Source organism: Salvelinus namaycush, chromosome 40, assembly GCF_016432855.1.
Source record: "Salvelinus namaycush isolate Seneca chromosome 40, SaNama_1.0, whole genome shotgun sequence".
Lineage (NCBI taxonomy): Eukaryota > Metazoa > Chordata > Actinopteri > Salmoniformes > Salmonidae > Salvelinus > Salvelinus namaycush.
In genome coordinates, this window is record NC_052346.1 from 8,702,255 (window position 1) to 8,726,907 (window position 24,653).

General features: G+C 41.5%; 1 long non-coding RNA gene across 1 annotated transcript; it reads left to right on the forward strand.

The window, feature by feature from the left end:
- The first annotated feature begins 624 nt into the window (after positions 1-624).
- On the forward strand, positions 625-23,852 carry LOC120033760. Its single transcript, XR_005473990.1, has 2 exons — positions 625-830; positions 23,053-23,852. It is a non-coding gene; the product is annotated as an uncharacterized LOC120033760 (long non-coding RNA).
- The last annotated feature ends 801 nt before the right edge of the window (positions 23,853-24,653 follow it).

Consider the following 24,653-nt stretch of genomic DNA (forward strand, 5'->3'; position numbering starts at 1 on the left):
ATATACAAATGTTTGTTATGCAAAAACGCACTGCTTAGAACACCGGAAGAATTATCACTGTATTATCGCATTGAATTATTGTAATGTTTTTTTACGTGTCAATTAATCCCATAAGGGATTGAGTTGCCAACTGGCAATTTGCAATTCATTCATTCATTCATTGTAATTCATTCATTCACATTGCCCTCGACACACAGTACTGTCTGTCTTGCATGCTGCTGACACACAAACATCACAGCAAGTCATGGTTTACTTACTATGCAACACTCAAATTGATGAAATCCTCTAACAGAGGACAAGGATGTCAAACAGAACAACTCCTTTCCTCAAGCACCTAATCCTATCTTCCCAACACACACATGATGACGACAAAGTCTAATCCTTTGTCTTTCGCTTCTGCAGCATAGATTTACAAACTGGAGATTAACCAAGACAATTGGCTACGGATTGTTTTTCTTCCTCTTTTAATATGATGCTTTATTCCACCGTACATACTGTACAGTGCAGTATGCACAGATATGCAGGGACAGATTGCAGTCAGTCCCCGTCTCTGTGACAAGACAGGAAGTGGCAGCTGGTGGGATTGTGAAAGAGGAGAGGAGGTTCAGTAGGAATGAACTGAGTCAGGCTGTGTGACTGACTGAGCATCTGGAATAAACAGGAAGCATTCACATTACAGTAGGAGCCGAAAAGTAAACTAGTCTACCCTGAGACGTTAACTCAGTCACGAACCCTCTGGGAGCATTGATCCTCACAAAATGGACTGTGGCCATATTACTATATCTCAATGGGTATGTTTACCAACAGTGGATGGGCAGAGCAAAGCAGAAGTAAGTAAGTTCTACTTTACAAGAATTTACTGTGTGCTCTGATAGTCGCCTGTATTCTGCCATAGATAAGAGCTATACAGAGTCTGAATGTACAGAGCAGGATGGGTTTAAGGGACAGGTAAATACAGTTGAAGTCGGACGTTTACATACACTTAGGTTGGAGTCAGTAAAACTCGTTTTTCAACCACTACACACATTTCTTGTTAGCAAACTATAGTTTTGGCAAGTCGGTTAGGACATCTACTTTGTGCGTGACACAAGTAATTTTTCCAACAATTGTTTACAGACAGATTATTTCACATATAATTCACTGTATCACAATTCCAGTGGGTCAGAAGTTTACATACACTAAGTTGACTGTGCCTTTAAACAGCTTGGAAAATTCCAGAAAATTATGTCATGGCTTTAGAAGCTTCTGATAGGCTAATTGACATCATTTGAGTCATACCTGTGGATGTATTTCAAGGCCTACCTTCAAACTCAGTGCCTCTTTGCTTGACATCATGGGGAAATCAAAAGAAATCAGCCAAGACCTCAGAAAAAATATTGTAGACCTCCACAACACTGGTTCATCCTTGGGAGCAGTTTCTAAACGCCTGAAGGTACCATGTTCATCTGTATAAACACCATGGGACCACGCAGCCCTCGTACCGCTCAGGGAGACGCGTTCTGCCTCCTAGAGACGAACGTATTTTGGTGTGAAAAGTGCGAATTAATCCCAGAACAACAGCAAAGGACCTTGTGAAGATGCTGGAGGAAACAGGTACAAAAGTACCTATATCCACAGTAAAACGAATCAAGGTATTGGTGTGGCCATCAGAAACCCTGACCTCAAACCTATAGAACATTTGTGGGCAGAACTGAAAAAGCGTGTGCGAACAAGGAGGCCTACAAACCTGACTCAGTTACACCAGCTCTGTCAGGAGGAATGGGCCAAAATTCACCCAACTTATTGTGGGAAGCTTGTGGAAGGCTACCCAAAACGTTTGACCCAAGTTAAACAATTTAAAGGCAATGCTACCAAATACTAATTAAGTGTATGTAAACTTCTGACCCACTGGGAATGTGATGAAAGAAATACAAGCTGAAATAAATCATTCTCTCTACTATTATTCTGACATTTCACATTCTTAAAATAAAGTGGTGATCCTAACTGACCTAAGACAGGGATTTTTACTAGGATTAAATGTCAAGAATTGTGAAAACTGAGTTTAAATGTATTTGGCTAAGGTGTATGTAAACTTCAGACTTCAACTGTATGTAGTCTCAGATATCCCAGACTGTCACGTTCGTCGTATGAAGGAGACCAAGGCGAAGCGTGGTATGCATTCATTCTCTTTATTAAAAGAATGAACACCAAACAAACGAAACGTGAAGCTATACAATATAGTGCTGACAGGCAACTACACATAGACAAGATCCCACAACACAAACAAGGCAAATGGCTTCCTAAATATGATCCCCAATCAGAGACAATGATAAACAGCTGTCTCTGATTGGGAACCATATCAGGCCAACATAGACATACAATACACCTAGATGACAACACCCCTAGACATACAAAAACCCTAAGCATACAAAAACCCTAGACATACAAAAACCCTAGACATACAAAACTAGCGTGCCCACCCTAGTCACACCCTGACCTAACCAAAATATAAAGAAAAACAGAGACATCTAAGGTCAGGGCGTGACACAGACCTTGGAACATTGTGAGCTAGGCAATGGCCAGAACATTGGAATATTGAGGTAGGCAACATGTCTGTCTCTAGAGAGACTAGTAAATATGTGTAAAAGGAGTGAACGGATGCTCCAATGGAGACACAGTAGGAACTGATTTCCTGCCAAACACCTGCCTTCTTGTTTGGAGGACAGAGATATTCATTACTCAATATTGAACCAACGTCTTATCTGTAGGAGAACAGACTAGCCTGGAAAGCTTATATAGAGAAAAAACCTGTTTGTGTCTCCACATCCTTCTCTTTGTACTTCAGAGCGGAGATGATGGGAGAATGTAAATTGATTGATTACAGTCTGCCTCTTGGTCATAATAACAATATTTGTGAGAGATGGAAGACAACACTTACATAAAAAAGCTTTAATAAAAAATTATTAAATTAATAAAAATTCAAGCTGAATACCAAGGCAGGAATAGACAACTGGCACAAAGAAAAAAGATCCAGATGACATGTTGTGTTTACTCTGGGTAGATGCATTACAGTGTGGTCTGTGTGATAACCATTCCACATATTTTCCTGTGATTCCTTTGCCTGTCCAGGGGGTGAAGGTCAACATGAGAATACTAGATCTGATTGGATGGCTTTGATGTGACCTCCAGGAAGTAGAGTGGTTTTCCACCAGAATCTCAGGCAGGGAGGGAGGGGTTGAGCGAGGAGAGGGGGAATGGATAAAGGAAAGGGGTTGGTGATAGACTGTAGAGTACTCTGCATGTAACCCTGTCTGTGTTGCAGATTAATATCATAGTTTGGATTCCATGAACAAAAGGAAGTTAGGGGAATTATTATTATTCCTATACAGCGTTGGTGTGTACTACATGTAGTTGTAGTTTAACTAGTAATTTAAGTACATTTTACAGTATCTTGGTGGTAGTTGAACTAAATTCTAATCTTGGTAGTGTTTTAGTAGTTGCTAACTTTTTTTTGCCATATAGCGGTATAGCTAATTAATGGAACTACACACAACTTTTTTGGGGTAAAAATGTTATTAAAAAATTATTAAATTATATGAAGAAAAATGATTAAGAATTTCCTTTCATTTTCTGCAGCAGACCCGTTTAATTTTCAATTGAAATATAGTTTTTGTGTTTGATAGGCTAAATAACACATTCTGACTGCAGAGTGATCTGTTTTCTTGCAATTTGTAGACAATGAAGTTTCAGATTTAGATATAATAATTTTTCACAAAGTAGTTTGGATGTAGTGAACTACTTTTTCAAAGGAACTTTAGTTAAATAAACTATATTTTCTTTAGGGTAGCTTTAGTGTAGTTTAACTTCTTCCAGTGTGAAGTAATTGGTAGCTTAGTAAACTATGTTTTCAGAGTCGCTTCCCCAACACTGTTCCTAAGCTAGAACCTACTAACTGCTTATTATCGGAAACTGACAACAGGCTCCTCCTTCTCCTCCTAGCTCACTAGTGATGTGAGGAAATGGTGATTGTGTAATAACACAGGGCCGATGGCCTTCTCAGAGTATGTAAGTGGCCAAGAAGCCCCGCTGTGTCTTCCAACCGGCTTGTGTCAGAGCGCCAGACGGACTGATAGTAGCTGCCAACCTCAAATGAATGCAATATATCGACCGTCAGTGGCCGAGATTATAAATGGCTTCTATTGATTTACAGTCTGAGACAGAGATCACGTCTGTGTGTCTCTGTGGTTTTGAGAGACAGGAAGAGAGTGAGAGATGCTTCATCTGTGTCTCTGTATTGGAACAGGAGAGATGGAGAAAAATACTTCTAATGTCTCTCTCAGTATTGGGGGGGGGGGGGGGGGGGTAGAAGGCAAGAGAGAGACAGTATCGAGTGGCACATAGATCTCTCTACAAACACTTTCTCTCTCTGCCAGCCAGGCCTCAGCGGGGGTGTTTGGCACTGAAGGTCAGATACCATGCCAGTATAGCTTCAGAAAGAAGAGTAGCCACTCAGAACCACAGAAAAAACAAACACTCGTTTCTCCCTCAAAAGGATAATTTTCATTAGTTTCACAGCAAAGTAATTAAGATATTGTGATTTAATATCTCTGCTCTGTTGAGCTAACAGCTTGAGTTGAGATAAGCTGGTGGATGAACATTAAATAACACGGAAGTGTGACATAGGACAGTCAAAAACACACTCTCCAGAATAGATTAGCATCTTAGATATTGAGAAACATGTATCTAACCGAGTGGACTTTATGTTCAAGTGGACCATCTCCCAGCACCACAACCATACCCAGGAAAGATAGTAGTAGCCTATCCACCAAAGTTGGGGTCAATTCCATTCCCTGTCAGGTGGAACATGGAACCCTTCAATTAGAGAATAATCTAATTCCGACTGAATTAACTTCAGATTGATAGAGTTGACATTCACTCTGTTATTCACTTCAAACACACATGGGTAAAGGATTCCCATAGGAATTTGGAAGAAAAGAGACATCCTACATATATATATATATATACAGTTGAACTCTGTAGTTTAAACACACCTTAGCCAAATACATTTAAACTCAGTTCTCACAATTCTTGACATTTAATCCTAGTAAAAATTCCCTATCTTAGGTCAGTTAGGATCACCACTTTATTTTAAGAATGTGAAATGTCAGAATAATAGTAGAGAGAATTATTTCTTTCAGCTTCTATGTCTTTCATCACATTCCCAGTGGGTCAGAAGTTTACATACACTCAATTAGTATTTGGTAGCATTTCCTTTAAATTGTTTAACTTGGGTCAAACATTTTGGGTAGCCTTCCATAAGCTTCCCACAGTAAGTTGGGTGAATTTTGGCCCATTCCTCCTGACAGAGCTGGTGTAACTGAATCAGGTTTGTAGGCCTCCTTGCTCACACACATTAATTTTCAGTTCTGCCCACAAATGTTCTATGGGATTGAGGTCAGGGCTTTGTGACGGCCACTCCAATACCTTGACTTTGATGTCCTTAAGCCATTTTGCCACAACTTTGGAAGTATGCTTGGGGTCATTGTCCATTTGGAAGACCCATTTGCGACCTAGCTTTAACTTCCTGACTGATGTCTTGAGATGTTGCTTCAATACATCCACATAATTGTCCTTCCTCATGATGCCATCTATTTTGTGAAGTGCACCAGTCCCTCCTGCAGCAAAGCACACCACAACATGATGCTGCCACCGCCGTGCTTCACAGTTAGGATGGTGTTCTTCGACTTGCAAGCCTCCCCCTTTTTCCTCCAAACATAACGGTGGTCATTATGACCAAACAGTTCTATTTTTGTTTCATCAGACCAGAGGACATTTCTCCAAAAAGTACGATCTTTGTCCCCATGTGCAGTTGCAAACCGTAGTCTGGCTTTTTTATGACGGTTTAGGAGCAGTGGCTTCTTCCTTGCTGAGCGGTCTTTCAGGTTATGTCAATATAGAACTCGTTTTACTGTGGATATAGATACTTTTGTACCTGTTTCCTCCAATATCTTCACAAGGTCCTTTGCTGTTGTTCTGGGATTGATTTGCACTTTTCACCCCAAAGTACGTTCATCTCTAGGAGACAGAACGAGTGTCCTTCCTGAACGGTATGATGGCTGCGTGGTCCAATGGTGTTTATACTTGCTTACTGTTGTTTGTACAGATGAACGTGGTACCTTCAGGTGTTTGGAAATTGCTCCCAAGGGTGAACCAGACCCGATTTCTTTTGATTTCCCCATGATGTCAAGCAAAGAGGCACTGAGTTTGAAGGTAGGCCTTGAAATACATCCACAGGTACACCTCCAATTGACTCAGCCATGACATTATTTTCTGGAATTTTCCAAGCTGTTTAATGGCACAGTCAACTTAGTGTATGTAAACTTCTGACCCACTGGAATTGTGATACAGTGAATTATATGTGAAATAATCTGTCTGTAAACAATTGTTGGAAAAATGACGTGTGTCATGCACAAAGTAGATGTCCTAACCGACTTGCCAAAACTATAGTTTGTTAAAAAGCAATTTGTAGAGTGATTGAAAAACTAGTTTTAATGACTCCAACCTAAGTGTATGTAAACTTCCGACTTCAATTGTATATATATAAATAATCCAATTAATGAAGAGATGACAGCTGGTGTAATTACACATGGTCATGAAAGGCCCACAAAACTGCCAGACAAACAAGGATAGGACATAATCAGAGTGCATTGTACATTTTCATTGCGTTCATTTAGCACTCTAAGTCACAGTCCATTAAAGATGTGAACAACAGCACCGAGAGCGAAACGAGCATCTGAAGGAAACGGCTTCGAAGTACTGTAGCAAGTGGGAGAAAACAATTATAGGGCTGAAAATAGAACCAAATCAAGTCCAGAATTCAATCTCCACAACACAAACCTCAAGGTGTCTTTAACGCTGGCAATATATTGTGTTCCTATATGAGATACACTCTTAGCTCAGCGATCCACTCTCCTGTTACACATACTGTAGTATTAGGACATGGCTTCATCAGTTTGGAACTGTAATGTGCTTGAACATTAAATATAATGGAAAGAATCCATTCTCTGCTACCTCTCTCCTCACGTCTCACGCCCCCCCCGTCCCCCCGTCCCCCCCCCTGAATTCAATGGACTGTTCCTTTCAATTCCCTCGCTCTCTCCACCATGGCAAACTAAATCACTCCATTTCCTCGGCAAATTGAGCATTGACCACTTAAAGAGGTGCGAATGATGTACCCATTTTCTCCACGCACCACATTTAGATGTCAGACAGGCTCATTCGTTCCATCCCACTTCTCTCCTCTGAGTCTATCTATAGGACTTTGGAGGACGTGGAAGAATCGTGCGATCAAGGTAGTGGAAGGGTTAAACGGAGGTAGATTGTCCTCTAGGGTGGGGCTTGGTAATTGAATGTGAGGGAGAGGGTGATGGAGGTGTTTACGGTGGGACTGGGACAGGTTAATAATAAAAGATCAGCCTGGCTGGATAGAATGAGAAGCCTGCAGCGAAAGAGAGAGAGAGAGAGAGAGAGAGAGAGAGAGAGAGAGAGAGAGAGAGAGAGAGAGAGAGAGAGAGAGAGAGAGAGAGAGAGAGGAAAACAAGTTGTGTAAAGGAATGCGAGGAAGAATCTCGCTATGTTGTTAACCCTTTCACTTCATGTTGGTTTCTCAGGCTACTCTATGTGGTGGGATTGAGATACAGATGATATTTCTATGCTTCAATAATCAATGCTAGACAATTGTAGAGCCAAACACATAATATGCAAATATGGTGTTATCCTGAGTGCAACATCTTTAACCTGTTTACTGTGACAATACTTCAATTTGGAAGCTGCATGTTTGTAATATGTCTGAAACTTTAGCATGCTGAGTTGCTGATTAACCCAGTGAACGGTTAAAGGGTAGACCCCAGAGATGCTAGATAGGGTCGAGACAAGGAGCTCTGACTGTATTTCAATTTGGAAACTAACTGTGGGAACAGATGAGGAGGAGGATGACCCAATCACATGCACTCTCTCTTCCTGGAACCAGACTTTCCAGTGGGTGTAATGGCCGTTGTATGAAGAAGGTGTGGACCAAAGCGCAGCGTGGGAAGTGTTCATGACTATTTATTTAAAAAACTGAACACTGAGACAAAATAACAAAATGTAACAACACGAAACAGTTCTGTCTGGTGAAGACACAAAAACAGAAAACAACTACCCACAAAGCATTGGTGGGGAAAATCTACCTAAGTATGGTTCTCAATCAGAGACAACGATAGACAGCTGCCTCTGATTGAGAACCACACCCGGCCAAAACCAAAGAAATACAAAACATAGAAAATGAACATAGAATGCCCACCCAAATCACACCCTGACCAAACCAAAATAGAGACATAAAAAGATCTCTACGGTCAGGGCGTGACAGTGGGGGACAGGGAATAGACAGGTTATAGTGTGTTAGCACTCTCTCTGTCACTCACTCTCTCTCTCTCTCTCTCTCTCTCTCACTCTCACTCTCACTCTCACTCTCACTCTCTCACACACACACACACACACACACACACACACACACACACACACACACACACACACACACACACACACACACACACACACACACACACACACACAGAGATCAGCACTGGGCTAATGGCTGAAACACAGGAGCAGTAACCAAAGTTAAAATCGGCCTCTCTGAGATTGACTGTACTCTGCAGTCAGGATGCTCCTATCCTAGACACGTGTTTGCTCATAATGATAGATGATTCAACAGGAACGTGTTTGGCATGGCACAATGATCATCTGTGTATGGAACACAGAGCACTCTTAGTGCGGCAGGTAGACTAGTGGTTAGAGCATTGGGCCAGTAACTGAAAGGTTGCTAGATTGAATCCCCAAGCTGACAAGGTAAAAAAATATGTTGTTCTGCCCCTGAACAAGGCAGTTAACCCACTGTTCCTCGGTAGGCCGTCATTTTAAATAAGAATTTGTTCTTAACTGACTTGCCTAGTTAAATAAAGGTTAACAAATTAAAAAAACTAAAAATCTATTAGGGGTACTTGAGTCATGCAGCACTACCATAATTACACCAAACATCACCCACTCTCTCCGTTCTGTACATCCTATTGTGGTGACTCATACTCGTAGATGTTGAGTGACCAGGCTTCTCCACCAGGACTCAATTCTCTCAAGGTTGCTTCGACCTAACAAATGTGTTTTGTATGAAAGGCACATGCAGTATATTCATACGGCTATCTGAACATGTACGTACATGTTGCTCCATTGTAAATATTTTGGAATCCAAACAGAAATTTCAAATGATATTTTACTTGACATTGTCACACTAACACTGATTGCACCTTTAGACTACAAAAAAACAGCTGTTTGTTAACCAATAATGTCACAGACAATACATGCTGAGTTGCACGAAAGTGCTTTAACTCTCTTATCACCACTGACAAAGGCTGTGAGGAATACGGACTCACTCCAAGCATTGGGCCTGCCTTGATCCTCTCCAATGTAACCATTCTTTGACGCAGTCCCTTTTTTTCTCTAGAAGCACCCTATTAATTCCACACACATTGTGAAAGGCAACATCAGCTGTGGTTGGAGTCAAATGTTCTAAACATTTATGGACTTGTCACACTATCAATAGTCTATCCTATTTTCGTGCAACAACACATTTATGTAGCTTTTCAGACTGTTATTGAGATGAAAGCTGATGATGATGTTGATGACGATGATTGTGTGTGTGTGTGTCTGTGTGTGTGTGTAAGGCGGTGGCTTTAGAATCTCTCTCAAAACCACTGAAAGCTCCACAACAACAGTAGAAGCCACTGGAGAGCACATTAGGCACACCCCATTAGGCCTGCGGTTTGATCACCTAACACGCTCGTCTCCTAATGTAATCAGGTGATATGACCGCAATGATCTCTCACCCTTTTAAAAGCCACAGATCCCTGGCTACACCGTGTACTAGGCGACATACAGCGTACTGTGACAGAGACAAGTCAATAAGTAGCCTATAATCGGGGTTTCACCCTAGTGTAATACACGCTGACTGATAATGGATGATGGATCGAGAGGCAAGTTAAAACTCGGAAGACTTTTGACTTTGAAAAAAGTCCAATCTTCTTGTGTGAAGACTACACATTGACATTGTAGTAGACAGAAAACCTCCTTCAGTTCTTTTGAAAAAATGTTGTGGTGCTTCAAGCCTGAAGGTCCTGGCAGAGAGAGGAAGGAAGTGTTTTGTTGAAAGGAGCCGCAGCCACACGGTCAGATAACCACTAACAGGGAGAGGCTAGGGGGGATTACTGGAGACGACAGCAAGTAGGGGCATATTTGGTTTTGGGGCCATGCAGGGTAACTGCTGGGAGTTCCATGAAAATAAGTAATTGGAGAAACACACACACATACACACACACACACATACATCCCTACTGATAGATTAGATGATGGCTCTGTTATTTTAAAAGAGCTAACCATAGGGTAAAGTCTGAGTTTGTACCTGCTTTGACATGGTAGTGGCTGGTGGTTATGTTTTTATTTATGACTGGCCAACTAGTCAAGACTTCAGGACTGGAGCTTCTTAGTGTTTAGCAAACCTGATCCAGAAGCCTGCAGGCAGGTTTTAATTGATCTGGTGATGGGTCACACTCAAGGCGTATTAGAAGTCAGGCTGTTTGCATGCAATAGTACTTGCATGTTACAACAGAAAGGCATCTTACCTGCCATACACCCTAATCAGAATGCACAACCGCTCATAACATCTTTGGAAAATATAGTACATTGACTTTAAACACTGTTTTTTTTCTCTCTCTGAGACAGGAAGGTACCCACATGAAAGAATACTACAGTTTACTATTGAATATTACAGAACGTACTATAGAATTATATAGTAAACTGTAGTATACTGTAGAATACTATACTACACACTGTTTTATCCCTCGATCACATGTAGTATTTACTATAGAATGTTGTAGCATACTTTAGAATACTATAGTAAATACTACTGTATTATCCACAAAAAACACTATAGCAAATACTAATGTCTGCAAAAACACTACAGTCTGCAAAAACACGAAAAATATTTAACTAGAGAAAATACTCTGCCCATTCCTCTCCCCATATTGCAATTTGTGCCTACCGTAAGTGAGAAATCTACATGCCAAGTAAAGAACATATATTGTGTTTACTACAGGTTAAAGAAAAGAGCAGAAGCTCTGAACTATCTGTTCAGACCCCAGTCCTTCCTTCCTTCCTACCTACATTTCTCGAGTAGGTTTCCTGAAGGAGAAAGCCTCCACTTCTTTTTATTTAACCTTTCTTTAACTAGGCAAGTCAGTTAAGAACAAATTCTCATTTACAATGACGGCCTACCTCGGCCGAACCCGGACGACGCTGGGCCAATTGTGCGCCTATGTCAAAGATAATAAAACAAAAACACTATAATATTACAGTAATCTCTGCAAAAACTGTTATGCAGGTGAATGAGGACCCAAAAGCGACGTAATAGTAACAGAGTCTTTATTCCAGTAATAAACAAATAATGATTCTCCTGGATATTATCAATGGTCAATCCAAAACAGGAACTGAAATCCTCTCGTCAATAGAGAGGAACGACTGGAGACGCGACCACAGACTGCAGGTCGCTTCAGGAAGGCACTGGCCGTAGCTGACATAGACACCTGCTCACACGCAGCATCTGAAGAAGGCAAAGAACACGACAGGGCGGAACAAGGACACAGGAACAGCAAACATCAAACAAGAATCCGACAAGGACAGAAGCGGAAAACAGAGGGAGAAATAGGGACTCTAATCAGAGGGCAAAATAGGGGACAGGTGTGAAAGAGTAAATGAGGTCGTTAGGAGAATGAGAAACAGCTGGGAGCAGGAACGGAACGATAGAGAGAGAGAAAGAGGGAAAGAACCTAATAAGACCAGCAGAGGGAAGCACAGGGACAAGACATGATGAAAGACAAAACATGACAAAAACACTTGAGTAAATAGTACATTATAGTATAGTCCACAAAAACATTACAGTAATTACTATTGTGCTTCTACACCTGCATTGCTTGTTGTTTGGGGTTTTAGGCTGGGTTTCTGTACAGCACTTTGAGATATCAGCTGATGTAAGGAGGGCTTTATAAATAAATTTGATTTGATTATACTACCATTTTCTTTAGCTACAGTATTTATACTATAGTTAACTGTAAATACTACAGTATACTACAGTAAATATTACACTTTATTGCTTTAGTACGCAAAAACACTACAGTGAATAGTATTTATAATTTTTTTATGTGGGTAGGTGTCTGTAGGTCTACCTTCTATGCGAGTAACCATACCATACTGTGGTTATGAATATAGATTATTATTTTATTATTTTTACATTTTATTTCTTCCTTTATTTAACTAGGCAAGTCAGTTAAGAACACATTCTTATTTACAATGACGGCCTCCAAAAGGCAAAAGGCCTCCTGCGGGGACAAGGGCATGGGATTAAAAATAAAAACTGAATACAATATAAATATAGGACAAAACACACATCACAACAGAGACAACACAACACTACATAAAGAGAGATCTAAGACAACAGCATAGCAAGGCAGCAACACATGACAGCACAGTATGGTAGCAACACAACATAAAAACAACATGGTAGCAACATAACATGGTAGCAGAACAAATCATGGTACAAACATTATTGGCACAGACAACAGCACAAAGGGCAAGAATGTAGAGACAACAATACATCACACAAAGCAGCCACAACTGTCAGTAAGAGTGTCCATGTCAGTAAGAGAGTCTTTGAATGAAGAGGTTAAGATAAAACTGTCCAGTTTGAGTGTTTGTTGCAGCTCGTTCCAGTCACTAGCTGCAGCGAACTGAAAAGAGGAGCGACCCAGGGATGTGTGTGCTTTGGGGACCTTTGACAGAATATGACTGGCAGAACGGGTGTTGTATGTGGAGGATGAGGGCTGTAGTAGATATCTCAGATAGGGGGGAGTGAGGTTTAAGAGGGTTTTATGAATAAGCATCAACCAGTGGGTCTTGTGACTGGTATACAGAGATTACCAGTTTACAGAGGAGTATAGAGTGCAGTGATGTGTCCTACAAGGAGCATCGGTGGCAAATCTGATAGCCGAATGGTAAAGAACATCTAGCCACTCGAGAGTACCCTAACCTGTCGATGTATAAATTATGTCTCCGTAATCTAGCATGGGTAGGATGGTCATCTGAATCAGGGTTAGTTTGTCAGCTGGGGTGAAAGAGGAGCGATTACGATAGAGGAAACCAAGTCTAGATTTAACTTTAGCCTGCAGCTTTGATATGTGCTGAGAGAAGGACAGTGCACCGTCTAGCCATACTCCCAAGTACTTGTATGAGGTGACTACCTCAAGCTCTAAACCCTCAGAGGTAGTAATAACACCTGTGGGAGGAGGGGTATTCTTCTTGCCAAACTACATTACCTTTGTTTTGGAGGTGTTCAGAACAAGGTTAAGGGTAGAGAAAGCTTGTTGGACACTAAGAAAGCTTTGTTGTAGAGCATTTAACACAAAATTCGGGGAGGGGCCAGCTGAGTATAAGACTGTATCATCTGCATATAAATTAATGAGAGAGCTTCCTAATGCCTGAGCTATGTTGTTGATGTAAATTGAGAAGAGTGTGGGGCCAAGGATCGAGCCTTGGGGTACTCCCTTGGTGACAGGCAGTGGCTGAGACAGCAGATTTTCTGACTTTATACACTGCACTCTTTGGTAGAGTTAGTTAGCAAACCAGCACAAAGACCCCTCAGAGACATCAATACTCCTTATCCTGGTCTACCTTATCAAAAGCTTTGGCCAAGTCAATAAAAATAGCAGCACAATATTGCTTAGAATCAAGGGCAATGGTGACATCATTGAGGACCTTTAAGGTTGCAGTGACACACCCATAACCTGAGCGGAAACCAGATTGCATACCCGAGAGAATACAATAGGCATCAAGAAAGCCAGTCAGTTGATTGTTGCCAAGTTTTTCCAACACTTTTGATAAACAGGGCAAAATAGAAATAGGCCTATAACAGTTAGGATCAGCTTGATCTCCCCTTTAAATAAAGGACGAACCGTGGCTGCCTTCCAAGCAATAGGAACCTCCCCAGAAAGGAGGGCCATGATAGGGGTAGCAACCTTAAAGAAGAAAGGGTCTAAACCATCTAACCCAAATGTTTTTTTGGGGTCAAGTTTAAGGAGCTCCTTTAGCACCTCGGACTCAGTGACTGCCTCCAGGGAGAAACTTTGTAGCGGGGCAGGGGAAAAAGAGGGAGAAGCATTGTGGATAGTCGTATTAGAAGGAGTGGGAGATGAGGAATTGTTGGACGGGCAAAGAGGCATGGCTGAGTCAAATAGGAATCCTGACTTAATGAAGTGGTGATTAAAGAGCTCAGCCATGTGCTTCTTGTCAGTAACAACCACATCAGCAACATTAAGGGACATGGGCAGCTGTGAGGAGGGCTTATTCTCCAGGTCTTTAACCGTTTTCCAGAACTTCTTGGGGTTAGACCCACAGAGAGAGAACTGCTCCTTAAGGTAACTAACTTTGGCCTTCCGGATAGCATGAGTGCACTTATTTCTTATTTGCCTGAACGAGAGCCAGTCAGCCTGAGTATGCGGGTGCCGAGCCTTTCGCCAAATGCAATTCTTGAGGTGGAGTAACTCTGCAAGATCACGGTCGAACCAGGGGCTGAACCTGTTTTTAATTCTCATTTTCTTTGTGGGGATGTGTTTGTTAACAATACCACTGAAAATATCAAAAAAGAAGGTCAAAGCGTTTTCGACAGATTCTATACCATTTTACAGAGGACAGTTCATGAAGGAAGGCTTGCTCATTAAAGTTTTTTAGCAAGCGTCTATGACAAATCAGGACAGGTCGTTTCACTGAGCAGCCATTACGAACACAGGCTGTAAAACAGTGATCACTAAGGTCATTACAGAAAACACCAGACTGATACCTATCAGGATTATTTGTGAAGATAACATCGAGGAGAGTAGCCTTTTCTGGGTGTTTGGAGTCATACCTTGTGAGATTGGTAATAATCTGAGAAAGTTTAGGTCACCAAGCAGGACAAATTCAGACTTAGTGTAAGGGGCCAGGAGAGAGCTTAGGGCAGGTAGGATACAGGCCGGTGCTGATAGAGGACGATAGCACCCAGCAACAGTCAACAAAGAGCTATTTGAAAGCTTAATGCTTAAAACCAGCAAATCAAATTGTTTGGGGACAGACTTGGTGGAGACAACCAAGCATTTAAGGAGATCCTTGGTAAAGATTGCCACTCCCCCACCTTTGGAAGATCTGTCTTGCCGGAAAAAGGTTATAACCAGAAAGGTTAACATCAGTATTCAAAACACTCTTCCTTTACCACATCTCAGTAATGACCAACACATCAGATTGGAGCTGCGAACCCACACTTTCATTTGATCCATTTTAGGTAATACGCTTCTCGTGTTAATTATGTATAGCTTTCCTGGACCTGGGTTAGTGGTAATCCGATAAATGGCATCCTGGCTGTTTTCTGAAAGTCATTCGGTGGAAAAATAAATCTGAGCTCAAATTACATCTCAGGCCAGCCAGGGAACCATGGAGCCTTTTCTCCCATCATGCTTAGAAATCGATATTCTTTCTCCTCAGGTTCTTTAGAAAGAGAGCGGCTAACTAGGATGATGACAGAATCCATTGTGAACACAATACAGAGGCCTGTACAAGATTACAAATCGGCACCACACTGGAGAAAGGAATAATGGTGTGACAGTGTCAATAATTTTTCCTGTCATGTTCAAAATGTCCTTGTTCTCAAATTACAATATTTTTCTAAAGTGAAGCTACATTCTGCTTATAAACATGGACTGTGTTTCTCTTCATTGTCCCTTCATATGTGAAGAGATAACCGTAATTTCCAGAAGCCATTCAGATATGAATGTTTCATGCCTTATTTACTTAGAGCCAGATGTGCCCTTGCCAGGCAGATAGTCTGTCTAGCTCCTCTTCCTGTCTTCAGACTTCTACATCAACAGCCCAGGGAGGGAGAGATGCTGCTGCCGTTACTCTAGCTTCCCAACCAGCAGCCTGCGGTCTGAGTGGCCCATCCCCATAGTAGACTTTATGTAGCTTGGTCAACCCTGATGAAAAAAACAGCATAGACCAGCCTTCATTTAGTTTTCTATGGTGACCAGTCTTTGCTGTATTTTTGCTGGTGACCAGCGTAAATTGGTTACCCACAAAATCAGCATCAAGTCACATTATGCTGGCTTGCAAAGTAATATCTAATTTCTATTGGAATCCAGCCTGAATGGAGATAGCCCACAATTGGAACTTTATCTTCATCCACAATCTGCATTCAGAATGACTGCCAGTGTAAAATAGATGAATGAGACTAGCTAAGCCATCTCAACTGGAACAACCATTTCAGGAATGGGTGCAATAAGTCCAACTAAAAGATTGGATTAGTTTAGTAAAATAGGGTGGGGCTTGGTAATTGAGTGTGAGGGAGAGGGTGATGGAGGTGTTTACGGTGGGACTGGGACAGGTTAATAATAAAAGATCAGCCTGGCTGGATGGAATGAGAAGCCTGCAGCGAAAGAGAGAGAGAGAGAGAGAGAGAGAGAGAGAGAGAGAGAGAGAGAGAGAGAGAGAGAGAGAGAGAGAGAGAGAGAGAAAAACAAGTTGTGTAAAGGAATGCGAGGAAGAATCTCGCTATGTTGTTAACCCTTTCACTTCATGTTGGTTTCTCAGGCTACTCTATGTGGTGGGATTGAGATACAGATGATATTTCTATGCTTCAATAATCAATGCTAGACAATTGTAGAGCCAAACACATAATATGCAAATATGGTGTTATCCTGAGTGCAACATCTTTAACCTGTTTACTGTGACAATACTTCAATTTGGAAGCTGCATGTTTGTAATATGTCTGAAACTTTGGCATGCTGAGTTGCTGATTAACCCAGTGAACGGTTAAAGGGTAGACCCCAGAGAGGCTAGATAGGGTCGAGACTAGGAGCTCTGACTGTATTTCAATTTGGAAACTAACTGTGGGAACAGATGAGGAGGAGGATGACCCAATCACATGCACTCTCTCTCTTCCTGGAACCAGACTTTCCAGTGGGTGTAACGGCCGTCGTATGAAGAAGGTGTGGACCAAAGCGCAGCGTGGGAAGTGTTCATGATTATTTATTTAAAAAACTGAACACTGAGACAAAATAACAAAATGTAACAACACGAAACAGTTCTGTCTGGTGAAGACACAAAAACAGAAAACAACTACCCACAAAGCATCGGTGGGGAAAATCTACCTAAGTATGGTTCTCAATCAGAGACAACGATAGACAGCTGCCTCTGATTGAGAACCACACCCGGCCAAAACCAAAGAAATACAAAACATAGAAAATGAACATAGAATGCCCACCCAAATCACACCCTGACCAAACCAAAATAGAGACATAAAAAGATCTCTACGGTCAGGGCGTGACAGTGGGGGACAGGGAATAGACAGGTTATAGTGTGTTAGCACTCTCTCTGTCACTCACTCTCTCTCTCACTCTCACTCTCACTCTCACTCTCACTCTCTCTCTCTCTCTCTCTCTCACACACACACACACACACACACACACACACACACACACACACACACACACACACACACACACACACACACACACACACACACACACACACACACACACACACACACACACACAGAGAGATCAGCACTGGGCTAATGGCTGAAACACAGGAGCAGTAACCAAAGTTAAAATCGGCCTCTCTGAGATTGACTGTACTCTGCAGTCAGGATGCTCCTATCCTAGACACGTGTTTGCTCATAATGATAGATGATTCAACAGGAACGTGTTTGGCATGGCACAATGATCATCTGTGTATGGAACACAGAGCACTCTTAGTGCGGCAGGTAGACTAGTGGTTAGAGCATTGGGCCAGTAACTGAAAGGTTGCTAGATTGAATCCCCAAGCTGACAAGGTAAAAAAAGATGTTGTTCTGCCCCTGAACAAGGCAGTTAACCCACTGTTCCTCGGTAGGCCGTCATTTTAAATAAGAATTTGTTCTTAACTGACTTGCCTAGTTAAATAAAGGTTAACAAATTAAAAAAAAAAAAAATCTATTAGGGGTACTTGAGTCATGCAGCACTACCATAATTACACCAAACATCACCCACTCTCTCCGTTCTGTACATCCTATTGTGGTGACTCATACTCGTAGATGTTGAGTGACCAGGCTTCTCCACCAGGACTCAATTCTCTCAAGGTTAGTAAATGATGTGTGTGTGACTGTGGTGTGAAGAAGTGTACTAGCAGTGGTGTAAAGTACTTAAGTAAAAATACTTTAAAATACCATTAAAGTAGGTTTTAGTGGGTATCTGTACTTAATTTTATTTATATTTTTGACTACTTTTAGGGTCAGTTTGTTATATCTGGAGTACTTCTCCTGTCTTATCCGGTGTCCTGTGTGAATTTAAGTATGCTTTCTCTAATTCTCTAGGACCATGCCTCAGGACTACCTGGCATGATGACTACTTGCTGTCCCCAGTCCACCTGGCCATGCTGCTGCTCCAGTTTCAACTGTTCTGCCTGCGGCTATGGAACCCTGACCTGTTCACCGGACGTGCTACCTGTCCCAGACCTGCTGTTTTCAACTCTCTAGAGACAGCAGGAGCGGTAGAGATACTCTTAATGATCGGCTATGAAAAGCCAACTGACATTTACTCCTGAGGTGCTGACTTGCTGCACCCTCGACAACTACTGTGATTATTATTATTTGACCATGCTGGTCATTTATGAACATTTGAACATCTTGGCCATGTTCTGTTATAATCTCCACCCGGCACAGCCAGAAGAGGACTGGCCACCCCTCATAGCCTGGTTCCTCTCTAGGTTTCTTCCTAGGTTTTGGCCTTTCTAGGGAGTTTTTCCTAGCCACCGTGCTTCTACACCTGCATTGCTTGCTGTTTGGGGTTTTAGGCTGGGTTTCTGTACAGCACTTTGAGATATCAGCTGATGTAAGAAGGGCTATATAAATACATTTGATTTGATTTGTACTTTTACTTCACTGCATCCCTAAAGAAAAGTATGTAATTTTTACTCCATACATTTTCCCTGACACCCCAAAATACTTGTTACATTTTGAATGCTTAGCGGGACAGGAAATGGTCAAATTCACGCACTTATCAAGAAAAAAACATCACCTGTCATTCTTACTGCCTCTGGTCTGGCAGACTCACTAAACATCACATGCTTTGTTTGTAAATTATGTCCGGGTGTTGGAGTGTGCCCCTGGCTATCCGTAAATAAAAAAACAAGAAAATAGTGCCGTCTGGTTTGCTTAATATAAGGAATTTGAAATAATGTATACTTTTACTTTTGTACTTAAGTATATTTAAGAAATTAGATTTACTTTTGATACTTAAGTATATTTAAAACCAAATACTTTTACTCAAGTAGTATTTTACTTGGTGACTTTCACTTTTACTTGAGTCATTTTCTATGAAGGTATCTTTACTTTTTCTCAAGTATGACAATTTGGCTCTTTTTCTACCACTGTGTACTAGTTTCATATCCACACTGTATGTGCTGTCTTCTACCATTTCCATGTCTTCTACCATTGCGGCCCCAAGTGGCAAGGAGAGGTAGTGCCACGAGTTACAGAGCACAAGAGAGAGAGATAATACACTTTGATTTATTATCTACTTCACTTGCTTTGGCAATGTTACATATGTTTCCCATGCCAATAAAGCCCTTAAATTGAGAGACAGAGAGATTGAAGGTTGGGAAGGAATACGTTTTGAGAGGGATCATGATGGCACTGGGCAACTTAAAGCTGGAATCAGAAATGGTAAAACTGCTACGTCATTTGAGATATTACAACAACAAAGACATTACTTCAAACAGCGAACACTTTCCCCCCTCTCGGAAATCATTGCACATAATTGCATGCGCGATAGAACAGTAGAGTAGCCTATGTATTGCGATTTTTTTTTTACCATGATGCTATTTGGCTTCGTCTTATAAACGAAACACAAACAATAATACATGTGCAGGGGCGAACAGTGTTTATATGCCCTTCACACCCTAGTTGAGGACTCCAGCCCATAGGACAGGCTTTGGCTAGATGGGATGCCGCTAATGTCAGAAGTGACAGGTTAGGAGAATTTGGGGATCTAGTCTAAATGAAAAAAAGTCTCCCTGACGTGACTCAAACACGCAACTTTTGACATCACTTTGCCATTAGCTGCATCATTTCTAGACACGACCCAGAGGACAGTCATTGAGGAGTGTTGCTAGTGTGGCATATTCCATTGGTGGCCTGAAGATATTTTATTTCTGTGTCTCCCTCCTGCACTGCCCCAATTATGCAATCAGGACATCACCCAGTCTTATGCTCTGAGTCCAGACACACTTTGGCGAGTCACTGGGTTGCTTTTGTCCTTTATCCTGCACAGATGACAGTGCTGAATCAGTGATTGTTACAATATGCGTGGGAATGTTCCATAGAGCTTTTGTTCCAAGTCCTCGCTTGGTTTGAATTGTCTGGTTGTGTGTTAGAGAGTGGCTGTCTGGCAGATAGGTCAAAGTGCAAAGATCAAGGAGAGGTCAGAGATGCACATATCCATTGCAACCAGGAAGTGCATCACTGTGTGTGGCCAATAAGGCGCAGCGATTGGCCCTCACCCTCTCCGGGCAGTTTGGCCAGGTGGCTGTTGCTTGGCATTTACATGCTCCTCAGATGGAGAAAACTTCACAATAAAGAGGTCGTAAGTCAAACATGATTGTTTTCAGGTAATTTTGAAGTCGGTACAATTCTTCAACCAATGCGATTTTAGCTAGCTAGATAAGCTAGCAAATGTTGACAATAATAAAGTTAGCTAGCTTGCTTAACATTGACAATATGGTCAAACTAGCTACATTATCCACATTGATAAATACGTTTGTGATTGTCAAAAACTGGGCTGTTGTCATCTTTAGGTTGAAAAGGTGAAAGGCCAGTGGCGAAACATCACCACTTGGCAACTCAGGTAACAACATTTTCTCAGAGTTTCACACTTGTAATTACGACTTGGAGGGTTGTTGAAGTGAAATTCCCCAGTCGGAACTCCAAACTTCCAATAACTCCGATTGCCCCGAAACAAAATGATCTATGCAAGACTCAGTTTGCAAAACGAACTATGCAATACATTTTGTTGTAGGCAGAACGCATCGGAGTAGGATTCTATTGCATTGACAGGTTCGACTCAGTCCCATACTCTACACAGACCGGTGAGCCATGACCAGCCAGAGCTGCAGTAGTCCTATATGCAAATAGACCATTACCATATATAGATCTGTGCCATTCACTTTGAACTGGACTGTGTTTACAGCATGAGCGGTTGTGAGTAGATGCTGTTGTTTTGAGATCAAAGTGAGAGCTACATGTAGCCTCGTGTGCACATTTGTTCATGTCCTTTCCTAGTTAGTGAGTTATTAGCCCAGTTATAGATCATTTGTAGTCAGCAATGGGGGAGTGATTGTTTCCTACAAGAGCACAAAACGTGTGCATTTCTAGTCATCTTTGAAAAGTGAGTCAGGTAAAAAGCTTACATTTTGAGACAGGCTTGATTAATCTAAGTAGTCAACAGGCAGAGGGGAGCATCATTTGTCTGATTCTCTGTAATAATGGTATGGGAATAATGATGCCTTTTATTTTGTAAAGTGGTTTCTTGCATCAAACAACACAACAACATTTTAAGTCACCTCCTTGTTTGAAGGACAAGTGGAGAAACAGGTTAATGTCAAGCCCTGCATGTTTTTTTCAATAGAATATAGGCCTACATTGAACACCACACATTGTCTACTACCGTAGGCTGAATGATAGAACAGCTATTTCCATGTTAAAATGTTATGGGATGCATTTTCTCCATTGTTTTTGATGGTAGACCACTCTGGTAGGCCTACAGTATGATCAAATAGCCACAGCAGCCTACTTGACCACTGTTAAAACTGTAACTTAAAGCGGATACAGCCTCAGTGTTCACAGTAAATGCTGAATTTTCACAAAGTTCAAGTTTGCACTCAGCAGACCTGAAATTTGCTCCGCGCCGAAAGAATTTGGAGGGAACATTGGCTGCACTTCATGTGCGCAACTCAGAAATCAAGCGTTGCTTTTCAATGATCAATGAGAGAAGACAAATATACTCTAAAATGTCAGCGTAGCCTATACATTGTTGGATTATTTAATGGAGCAAAAATGTATTTTATTTAACAACGGAGCATTTTCTAAATTGAAACGTTCTACCTGCAACTAGCGATGGCAGTTTAGAAGACACTGGTTACTTCCAAGTCGAGAATGAAGAAAGTATCGCCATGTAAATGTTGGTCAAAAATCTGCTGCTTCCGGCTAAATAGCACCATGTTGTCAATGGCTAATGATGAGAGACGTTTTATTCCATCAGCTAATGCACTTTACTAGTGCCGCCTCCGGCATACAGTTGCCGGCCCGCAGCTGGCAGGCGTTTGTGGTCCGTCTGCACTACAGCCCTTCAACTGCAGGCCACTGTTAATCAAGCGATCTCCCTCCTGATATTTGACTGGCATTTCCCTGGTCTGATCAGGGTTTGGTGTCTAATATTCTACTCTTCAATCCATACTGGTTTCATATAGTGAAATAAACAAAAAAGTCTCAAATCTAGTGAATATCTATCATGATTCTCATCACAAATCTAGTCAATATTAATCATTTTAATTGTAAATAGAATAAACAATTGAAATGATATACAACCTCTGAAGACAAAGTGGCTCGCTGTACTACCCTTGCGTTTTTTAAATGGACTATTAGTGGTGTTTAGACCCGTATTGAGCTATGCGCCTTCCATTATAATCAGTCGAGTCAGATTGCGGCTACTGGTAAAATGATTGCTCTGTTTGGGTCAATCGACAACAGTACAGGTAAGATGCCAATTCCTGAACATAGCCTATCCTATCCTAGACCCCATGAGCTTATGTCAGATAGTCCATCAACGTCTGTCTCATCACTGTGTAAGTTCTAACTTACCCTTTCTCCTTCAGGTTTCCAGCAGATCATCGTCTCTGAAGAGGAGCTTTCCCCTGAGCTGCAGCATTGTAAGCAGGAGTGGAGCCCCAGTCTGGCGAGGCAAATGAGGATTCACATGAGATAAATCATATCATTGCCACTTTAGTGGCAGGTCTTTTAGCACTGGTGTTAATCACATTAGTGATAAACTATATTTCTATATATCTTTCACTCCTTCCAATCTGACTCGTCTGGGGAGACGGAGGGGAGGAACCACATTAATACCATGACTGGCTAATCTTTCACAACTGCCTTTCATTTGACACTGCGTATGAGACATTCACACAGGGGAGGAATCTTCCACGTTTTCTGTCGAAAATGCTTTAGTGCCGGAAGTGAATAGTCATCAGAGAACACACAGAGGAGAAACCATACAAGTCAAACGATTGCTTCAAAACAAAGCCAAAATCCTAAAGCCTACAGGCTGAAGGCTCACCTGAGGACACACTTGATTGACCTTTACTTTGGTAGCTCTGAGGCCCGCTCTCCATTAAAGGCTATAATCAGGACATATTCTACATAACCTGTCATTTTCCATTCTGTGAAACAATTTTTCCACTGAGATCAGAACTTGTATGTTTCATTGTGTAGCCCACCAGAAACATGACAGTGCCTTGTGTGGGAGAAGGGCATCAGACAGAAGGTTGAGATGCACATTTTGTAACTCCCACCTGTGAGTGGAGACCCGGTTCTTGGGGGAATAATATACTGTATGCCTTTGGCTATTTGTAATACTTCAAATACAGTTACTATTGTTCATAGTTTTTTAACTTGATTATGTCGTATGGTCATCTTCTATAACTGTCAGTTTCACTTCCCGATTGTGTTATTTTTCTGTTTGTATCAGCAGGTGGTAAGACCAGAAACACACCTCAGCGTAGGACGGGCTCATTGTAATGGCTGGAATGGCATAATGGAACAGAGTCAAACATGTGGTTTCCATGTTTGTGTTTGATACCATTCCATTGATTCCATTCCAGCCATTACAATGAGAGCTCCTCTCACCAGCCTCCTCTGGTCCCCATGCACTATAAGGTATAGACCAGAGATAATGGAACTATATAACTAACTACATGTGGGAAACAGTTATAATAAGTAATAAGGTGATGTGGAATTATCATTTCTTGCATGAACTTAATTTGAAAGACAACGCATTGGGCGAGTCCGAGTGGATCACCTTTGTCAAGTCTTTCAAAGTGCATTGCATTATGGGGACAAAAAGGATCCGACTTGAGCCTACATGAACTTTACAACCATGTGATCAAAGGTGGTGAAGTTTCGACTGCAGTCGACTTCAATTTTCTGCAGTTGCTCACCAGCTACAATTTGTGGTCATCGCCTGCATTGTGGGAGGCACTACTTGTCAACCAATCATTAGTGTTTTTGTTTGACCCGCACGAGTGTGGCGAAAGACATGACTGAAAGAGGAAGCAGCTTTGCTGCAGATATGTACAAATTAATGTGATTTTTGAGGCTCTCTCTCCCCCCAATTGATGGTACAATGTACACACATTCCGTATATTTACAGTTTGTGAGAGTGAGATATGGGGGTTGGAGACATGTTTATTTCAACATT